Source organism: Mustela nigripes, chromosome 17 (assembly GCF_022355385.1).
Source record: "Mustela nigripes isolate SB6536 chromosome 17, MUSNIG.SB6536, whole genome shotgun sequence".
NCBI classification, from domain to species: Eukaryota; Metazoa; Chordata; class Mammalia; order Carnivora; family Mustelidae; genus Mustela; species Mustela nigripes.
In genome coordinates, this window is record NC_081573.1 from 58,447,863 (window position 1) to 58,457,526 (window position 9,664).

Consider the following 9,664-nt stretch of genomic DNA (forward strand, 5'->3'; position numbering starts at 1 on the left):
TGGCCTATGGTGGGACCCTCACCCTTCCTGTCCAGGGAGCCTGAGCACCTGACTTGCAGCATGAGATCCGGGGAGCGGCTGGGGAGAGATCGGGACTCGGGCTGAGTGGGAAGCTGGGGCCTGCACGCAGCTTCTTTGAAAGTCCGTCCTCAAGGGTCGTCCCCGGGAGCGATGGGCTGGTCCGCGAGGCGCTCCCGGAGTCCTGGTCTCCCCTGACGAAGGAGGAGCTTCCCGGTTCTGCCCGGGCAGCCACCGTTCCAGAGGCAGAAGGAGCCTGGGGCCGGGTGGATGTGTGTCATGGTGGTCAGGAGAACAGGGGACTTCCCGGGTCCATGGCTGGGGTGCACACGGGGACACCTAAGCTGCCCGGCACCTTCCCCATTCCCAGGGAGCCGAAGGCCCCTCTGGCCATCCTGCAGGAGGACCCGGCGTCGCTGCCATGGGCCCACGGAGCCCAGGCCTGGGTCCCTCCCAGCTCCAGTCCAGCACCCTGGGAGCTCTGGCGGGACGGCACTGCCTGCTCTTCCTCCTCGCCTGGGGAGAGCTGCTCCTCCTGCCCCACGTGGGAGCCCGCAGAGGGAGGGGAGCCCCGTCATGCCCCCAGCCCCTCCCGTGCTTCCCTGCTCAGCCCCACACTCGAGCCTACCGTTCCCACCCGCTCGCCCTTCCTCCCTCCTGCCCGTCCGTCCTGCCTGTCCACCCGTCTGTCCATCCGGGACCCTGCATGCCGGAGGCCACCCAGCCTGGTCCCGCCCTCTTGGCCGCGCGGCCCTGGGCCTCCGGCTCCACACTCCCACTCTTCCTTGTGGAAACTCTCGGCTCGGCCCGGCCCCACGCCTGGCCTCACTCCCGCCGCACGCCCCACACGGCGCTGCCTCCTCGGGGCCGCGGGGCCGTGTTTCCGTGGGCTCGCAGGACGTGGCCCTCCACAGCCGGGGCCGCCCCGTCCTCCCCCTCCACGCTCCAAGCACGGCTCCCCCCCACGCAGACCCGTTGGCAGCCCGAGGGCAAGGGGAGGGAGAGACCTCGGCGCCCCCCGTTCCCGCGTGGACAGGGACACGCTGTGCGGCTCCCCAGAGGCCAACGAGGACCTGGCCCCCACGGGCCTCCCTGCCCGGGCTGGAAGCGCCCCATCCCTCTCGTGCGGCTGAGTCACCGGCTCTGTCCTCCAACAACCCCCACATGTGACTTCACCGGTTTGGCTCTGAGACCCAGCATCCTCCCAAGAAAGAGGAAAAGGACCCAAGGGGGAGGAGCCACGTCCCAAGTACTCAGGGAGCACCCGGGACCTCCGTGACCCCGTGGGCTGGGAGGCGCCCCTTCCCCGCGCAGCCCGCAAGCGGAGTCCCAGCCCCGTGCCTTCCCATAAGGCACTGGAGTCCTGCTTGAGCTCGGCTGCTTGGAGCCTCCGTCTGCCGTCTATGCAGCGGGCCTCCATCTGCCGTCTATGCAGCGGGGCCAGGAGACCCACTCTGCTGGGCTCACGGGCCGCCGTGAGGACGGCCGCCAGCGGTCATGCACAGCCTCTCGGGTCCCACGGGGAGGCACGTGCCCCCCACCACCGCTCCCTGCCTGGCCCAACCCCCACGGCCTTCCGGAACAGGTGGAAAACCAGCCGGCGTCCCAGTGAGAAACCGCCTCGGCGCGCGGTCAGTCCTCCGCCGGCGTGAGCGTCCGGCCTGCAGCGTCCGTGTCCGCGGAGACTTCCCACCCTCGCAAGGCGGCCGCTGTGCACTCCAGCGCAGCCAGCTGGCCGCCACCGTCCGCAGCCCCTCCGGGTTGGTTAACTTTTAATTCCTATACATTGAATTTCAGCATCTGTGACCCTGAAATTCTCCAGGTGAGAGATGCTGGGAGTCGCGTGTCCACCGCCCAGCACCACGGCTTCCCCCCGCACTGCCCCCTGCCTGTCTCTGTCGTTGGCCACTGGCCCCCACTGGCCCCAGGCCGTCACTGGCCGGGTCTGCACGCGTTTCCACACGCCTTCGGAGCGGAACCGGACGACGCACAGCCGCTGGGGTCTGGCTCTGTGTTTCAGACCCGTCCGTGTCGTGGGTCAGGAGCCGGCCTGCTGCTGAATACCGTACCATCGTGGGGACACGCCGAGCTCGTCGCCATGGACCTGGACAGCCTCTCGGTCACCTCGGCTTTGCGGTGATGACGAAGGAAGCCAACAGGAGCATTCCCAGGCGAGGGTTTGTGTGGACACAGATTTGCCCTTTCGTCAGACTAAGTACCTACAAGGGCAAAGCGCCAGGTCGTGGGGTCCGTCTGTGTTTGGCTGTTGAAGGCACCCGCCAGCCTGCCTTCCGGGGCCGCCGCGGCATTCCGCCGCCTGCCCCCCGCTCTGGCTGACCCCGGCGGTGAGCGAGGGCTCCAGCCGCGCCGATGTGTGTCCCGCGGTGTCTGCGTGTTTCCACCGGCGTCCCCTACAGACGGGTGACGCCCGGCATCTCTTCGTGCGCCGCTCAAGCTCCTCGGTCCGGCGTCTGCTCAGATCGGGGCCAACTTTCTAATCGGCTTGTTTCTTTCCGTGCTGTTGCGATTCAAGGGTTCTTTCTATGCCCGAGAAACAAGGCCTTCATGGGAAATACAGCCAGGATTTCCTCTTGGGCTCTGGTGTGTCTTTCCATGTTGATGGTGCCTTTCACAGAGCGGATTTTTTAAACCTTGGTAAAACCCGAGGTAATTGTTTTCCTTCTGTGGAGGATGTGCTTGGCGTCCACGTGTGTGTTGTTCATCGTGTGGGACCCGTCGGGAGCTGCCTCGGCCCCTGGGCAAGACTCGGTCGATCATCGATTCCGCACGGCTCGACGCCGGACGGTTCTCACGTCCCCGTTCCGCTTGCCGGGCGCTGGCCTGTCCTCTGCCCACGTGCACGGTGCCCGCGGCCGCGCACAAGTGGCTCGGCCCGGTGTTGGCAGCTCTTCCGTGAGGGGTGAGGTGAGCGCCTGCTTCCGTGTGTGCAGCCCCGTCCGTGGCCTCTGCCCACGCCCGTCACCCCTCCTCCTCCGTTCTGCTTCCCACCACCAGGTCGGTGCTTCTGTGCGTGTTGGGGGCCATCTGGGGGCAGTGACCTCTGGAGGTGTAGGTTGGGTGACGTCAGGGGAATGACTCCGCAGCCCTGTGGGAGGCGAGACACGCATCCTCCTGCGCGTACCGTCCGGTCCAGCTTGGCAGTCTCGAGCTGGGGTCCGGGGAAGCCCCACAGGGCCACCACCTGCGTCTGGGACCTCGTCCCCAACGCATGGCGGCCACACCAGCTCCGCGGGACTCTCAGGCCCTCCTGGCTAGTTACAGAAAGCCGGGGAGGAAGGGGCAGTCCCGAGCAAGTTAAACCAAACTGACTACCGGGCTTCAAGCCCGCTTGGCCAAGGGCAGAGGAGAGAAAACCGGCGGATCATGAGTCTGGAAGCTCCTCCCTGGCCCAGTGTGGGCGGCCTTGCTGGCTGGCCTCTTTCTTTAGCTCCCAGGGGCTCGGGGTCTGTGCCCCCACACAGAAGGGGAGGTGCTGGGCAGCCCTGCCTTTGGGAAGAAGGCCCAGGGTCCATCCTGGGACGAGGGTGTGGGAGTGACCATGTTCTCAGCATGGGGTGGGCTGGCCTGGACTGAGCAGTGATGCCGGCACGGGGACCCTAGGGCAGGGGTGCTTGCGCACTGCTCCGGGATGGGTTGCCCTCTGCATCGGCTGCCTGGCTTCCAGCCCTGCTGCGGACTCCGTGCCTCGCTCCAGGGACAGTTCGTCTGGATTTTCTGAGTCTCCCTCTGGGGCCCCCGACCTTGACGAGCGACCCCCACTCCCGCCATCGGCTCCGGCTCTAGTTGTCACTGTGCCGCTCTGGCCAGCCACGGAAGGGCCTGCTCGGCTGTGTGGTAGGTTTGTGGGCGCTGGGGGTACCCCGTAACCATTTGCTGCCTCGACTCTTGGAGAGTCTGCTGCTTGGTCAGACAACTGTTGTGGCTCCGGAGGGAAGGAAGGGGACCCAGCGACTGTCCAGGGGTCTGTCGGGTCCTCTCGGCCTGGCGATGGGCGGCACCTGTCCTGGGACTCGCGTGGTTCTGGGTGTGGCTCTGGGTATTATCGGACCCCCCGGGCACAGAGTCCCCTGAGCCCCCACCTGGGACGCTGAGCAGGCTGCCCCCCTCCGTCCACTTAAAGCCACGGGGGCCTCTGTGCTGGGGACCACGCTGCGGGGCCCTGCGGCAGCCTCGCCCCCAGCCTCCCTGGATTTCCACCGCTGCTCACGTGCTCTCCCCAAGCCTCACCCTCAGGCTGGTCCTCCCTCAGTGTTCGCAAACCCCCTGGAAGAGCTGTGCCTCGAACACCCGGCACCCGCCACCTGCTTCTGTCGCCGCCGGGCTGCAGTGTTGACTGTCCCGTGTCCGTCCCTGTCCCTCTGTCGGTCCGCCTGCCCCCCCCCCGCCGTCTTCCTGTGGGACCTGTAAGTCCGTTCCTCGCCTGGGGGGACCTGCTTGTCTCCCACCGGGACAGGCGTGTGGGTCACCGCGTTCTGTGCACCACGGTGCTGCCGACGCAGGTGCCCGGGCTCGTCCTCCGCTCTCCCCGCCACAGCCCCGGGCCCTGAGTTCTGCCCCCCCAGGTCCCTGTGGCAGGGTGTTTTCTAGCATTTGAAAGTAACTTGCAAACATCCGGACTCGTCGCCCCCAGATGCTTCTGTGTGAAAACCATCGGCCAGAGTTGGCACCTGCTCGTGGTTCTCTTCTGGAGGCAAAGTGAGCACACAGAGGGGAAACCCAGGTCTTAACAGGGCTCTTGGGTGGGTTCTGACCCACACACCAGCCAGCCCCCCGTGGAGACGGAGGCCGTCTCTCCTGCATGAAGCTGCTTGGGGCCGTCCCCGTCAGCCCCACCGCTGACCGCTTGCAGGAGGGACGCGCATGCCCGCCGCCTGCATCCCCGAGGCCAGGAGGCTCACCAGACCTTCCTCTTCTCTGCGCCCCGACACCCACGTCCCGAGACTGCAGCTCCATCAGTGCCCGCAAGGGTGGGGGGCTGACGTGGGACCGCTCCCACTTCTAGCAAGCTCCCAGGGAGTCGGGACCCCATTTGGAGAGTCACAGCCCTAAACATGGCTCCTAGCCAGTGCCGGCAGCCAAGGGCAGGCCCCAGCTCAGAGCAGCCCTGACCCTCCAGGGAGGAGAGCCCACCCTCCAGCCCACCACGATGGGCCCCCCGAGAAAGGAACAGCCAGCACACTGTCTCCCCCACTCGGGTCCCCGTCCTCAGGGTCCCCCTGCTCTCAGGTCCCCCACACTCAGGGCACCCCACTTTTAGAATCCCGAGTCAGCTGTGTTTCTCAAAGCATGACCCTGGACCACCGAGGAGGCTGAAGGAAGGCAGATCCCTGGGTGGGCCCCTCGGTAGCTTGCCTCACCAGGTGGAGCAGGAACATGGAATCTTTATGTTAAGGAAGACCTCCCCGCCGCTGCCGGAGTCTGTCTCCACCCTTGGGACCCCGTCTGGAGCCCTGTCGGCTTGATGGGGTTGTTGGCATTCAGTAATCCGGAGGGTGAATGCGGCGGTGAGTGCAGTGTTTGCACAGAGCCCCACGCCCGGGCGCAGTGTCGTCCGTGTCCTGGCAGGTCGCTGCGCCCATCTGGGGGCCGCTGTCCTGTCCCCCCTGGTGCTGCCCCCCAGCTGCCTCTCTGGATGGACAAGGCGCTGGCAGAGGAGGCGGCCTTTCCTGTGGCCCCTGACGGGCCGCAGCTCACGAGTGGTTCTCTTGGCCTCATGTGCGCCAGGACGTGAGGACACCTGGGCATGGGGTCACGCTAGACATGGCAGGACATCCGCCCCACGTGCGGCGAGGACCGTGCTCCCGGCCTCCACTGGCTGTGACTCTGCGGACACTGAGATGACCCGATGACCCGATGTGTCCCAGCTGTCAAACCCCGAGCTCTGGGGGTGTGTGCACACCCGTGCGTCTCTCGCTCGCTTCCTGCTGGCATTTACCTGCTCCTTCTCCTGTGCCTTCCCGGAAGGAGGGCCGGTTGCCGGGTGGGCCGCATTGTCCCGGGAGGCCCGAGCGGAGGGTGGCCGCGGAGCCCTCCGGCTCTGAGATGGGGCTGACGCCTGGGCCTCGCACATCCCTTGGCTCAGCTGCTCCGGTGTTCGGCCCTTCTGGCGTGGTCCCTGCCCAGGCCTGGGATCCGCTCTGTCCCTGACTCGCTGTGTGTCTTGGGGCGAGTTGCTTTGCCTCTCTGAGTCCCAGGGGCCTTCCTCGGTCGGACGGAGAAAATAACAGAACCTGCTTCACAGGGTTGCTAGGAGTCAGTGAGACACGGCCCGGCCGGTCCCCGCCCAGGGCTGGCTTCCAGCAGAGCTCCACAGCGCAGGACGCTGTCATCTTGGTCACCGTTACTAACAGCGGGCCTGGTGGTTGCTGTGACAGGGTGGCCAGAGCACGCGGGGACGAGGGACGAGCATGGCTCATCACCGGGGCGGGCGGGCGAGGGGCTCAGGCGACTTCAGCCGTGGGGACAGCAGTGCAGCTGTGGCTGGCACAGGCAGGTGGTGCGGAAGGGCAGCTGCCGCCCGGCGGGACCAGGTCTAAGCCCGAGGGAGGGGGCGCAGCTGGGGCTGGCCCAGGCTCACAGTCGCGGGTGGACGAGTGAATGGCGTGGCTCGTGGAAGCCGCCGGGTGCGACGGGCGTGAGGGTGTGTCAGGGAAAGACCCGCCTTCACAGGAAGACTGTGGTGGCTCTGTCCCTAACGGCGTCTCCTCGACACACGTTCATCCAATGAGGGTTTTTAGGAAAAGACAAACACCGCAAAACAATAATGGGCAAAAGCATTGAGCATACATATCACAGAGAAGAAATCCAAAGAAACAGCGGATGCAGGAAAAGTGCTCCATTTCCGCAGGAAATATAATAAAAACCCTCGTGAGATACGCCGTCCCCCCAGCAGGAAGTCTGGGGTGGCAGGGCCGTGCTGAGCGTTCAGGGGGCACAGAAACGTGGGACAGGTGTGCACACGTGGGGGGTCTGAGCCGGGAAGCCATCGGCCTTCCCTGCCCACGGCCCGGCCATTCCGCCCCCGGGGTGGGGGGACGCTCCCGTTCGTGGCGCCATCCGAACTAGCCCTGAGCTGGACCCGCCCGTGTGCTCATCGGTAAACGTGCAGGTGAACCATGGTCACGTGGAATCTGCATGCAGATACGGGCCAGTCTTGCACACAGAGACTCTGACGTCCTTCCGCATTGGGGAGTCACCAGTGAAAAGCCGTGAGACCCCCGCTCACACCCATGAGGACGGCACTGCTGGGAGACGGACGCACGGCCCCGTGCTCTGCTGCTGGGTGGGGTCCCGTGCTCACCCTTCGGGGTGCATCCCCATGGCAAGGGAAAGCAGAGGCTCCTGTCTGCGCCCCCATGTTCACAGCCTTAGTTCTCGGCAGCCCACAGGTGGAGACCCGTGTCCTCCGAGGGACGAGTGGGTCAGCGGATGCCGGCACATGGTGGGGCGTTTCTCAGCCCTGGAAAGGGCAGCACGGCAGGAGCACGGCAGGGAGATCAGCCGCCAGGAGGGCACACACGCCGTGGGCTTCCACGGACGCGAGGTGGCCAGATGCGTAGACACGGGAGCAGATGGTGCAAGTGGGGGCGTGCGCGACCAGGACAGAGCGTCCGTTTTACAAACTGAGACGTCGGGCCGTGGGGACCGTCCGTGGGGGTAGCTGCACGGCGTCGCGAACGCACATAATGCCACCCGCTCTGCCCCTAAAAAGGTGCGGACGGGAAGTCAAATGCTGCGTGTATTTTGCCACGGTTGTAAGCAAGGATACTGGGGCGCCTGGGCGCTCAGTCGGCCGCGCGTCTGACTCTTGGTTCCGGCTCAGGTCGCGATCGCAGGGTGGTGGGATCGAGCCCCGCGTCGGGCTCCGCACTCAGCCAGGACCCTGCTGCGGATTCTCCCCTCAGCCCCTCCCCCGCTCACACGGTAAGTCGATAAAAATGCCGACGCTCCCGAGCGTTCGGATGAATGACAGAAGCCGCTCCGCGCACCCCAGGGACATTGCCCCACGGAGCACCCGGTCCACGTCCCTCAGGGGGTGGCCTGGCCGGGTGCTGGGCCCACGTGGGGCCCTCGGCATGTGTCCACACTGCCTGCTGTGAGCCCCTTCTCTGCGTGTCCCTTACACGCGGGGACCGTCTCCACGTGGACGGCCTCTCATGGGATACGGGCCGTGGCTTTGCGGAAGATGTGCCACGTGCCCTGGGTCTTACCTCGCCGGCGCGGACCGAGCACACGGCTTCTCGACCCAGCGGGGTCCCGGGACGGCACTGCAGGAAGCGGGCGTGCAGGGCCCCGCCGGCCCCAGGCACACAGCCGGGCTCTTTACAGATGCGCACACGCACACGCACGCACACGCACACCAGCGCTCTCCCACGTAGAGCGTGGGAAGGAGTGAGGCAGGGGGTCTCCAAGAGCCGCGGGCCCTCCCTGGCGGCCTGGGGCCTGAGCGGTGGGGCTCCGCCGAGTCAGACCCCCGCTCTGTATCTGGGCTCTGAACGCAGCTCTTTTTCCGGTGCTGCCGGCAGCAGAGCTATTGCCGGACAGTCGAGGGAGGAGAGAGCCGCCGGTGTCGTAAGAATGATGTGGCTCTGACCAGAAGAGCGAGCCCAGAGCGGGGAGCACGTGTTTCTGGGGCCACTTCAGGTCAGAGAGAGTCTGTTCACAGGGCGGGTCCCGGGGAGCACCGTGGGGGCCGTGGCGTTCCGGCGACACACCGGCAGCCAGGGCTGGGGAGGCCCCAGAGCCTCCGCCACACGGCTTCTCAAGCCCCACAGCCCCCTTCCCCCGGTGGCCATCCTGGGACGGAGGCCAGCACGGCCCTTGCGGGGGCGTCCTAAGTGCGCGGCCTGAGGCTCTGAGCGGTGGACAAGGGCCGACTCCCTGGAAGCCCGCCTGGAGGCTGGGACAGAACCCGGGCTCAACCCAGTTCCGTGCCGGTTCTGAATAGATGTTTGTCACTGTGTTGGTCTCCCCGCCTCGAAGCCTCCTGGGATGTGGATGGGCACAAAGTGTCCGGTTGGCATCCGGGTTCTTGCCATTTCCACTGTCCAGCGAGAGGAGACGCTGGGTAAGCTAACAGAGGGCCAGCCAGGAGGGCAGGGGACCCCGGGAGGCACCCAGAGCACAGCTTCTGGTCGGGAGGCCCGGTGTGAGACACAGAGCCCTGGAGGAGGGGACGGTAGGGCTGGCCACCAACAGAGACCCACCTGCAGAACCCTGTCGAGGAGCCCCTCCCTGGGCAGGGGCCCTGCGCAGGGCAGAGAGTGGACGCCTGTGGTGAGGGGGACAGACAGGACACCCCTCCTCCCGGGGATTCCATGCAGTCACCACAGAAGCACATCCAGTTTCTGCCCAAGTACTTGGATGAGAAAAAGAAAGAAGGCGTGAAGGGAGCCGTACGAGGGCAGCCTGATCAGGCCGTGCCTGCAGGCGACCCTTGTGTCCGCAGCTGCCTGCAGGCGACCGCGGCACCATGGAGGGGGATGCGAACACTGCTGGGTCACTGATCTGGACCTGGGGTGGGCCCAGGGAGGGTGACCCGTGGGCAGAGCCAACTGGCAAGACCCTGTCCCTCCACGCCTGGGCCCGGAGAGCCGCGGTTTAAGGGCTCGCGGGTCCTGGTGCT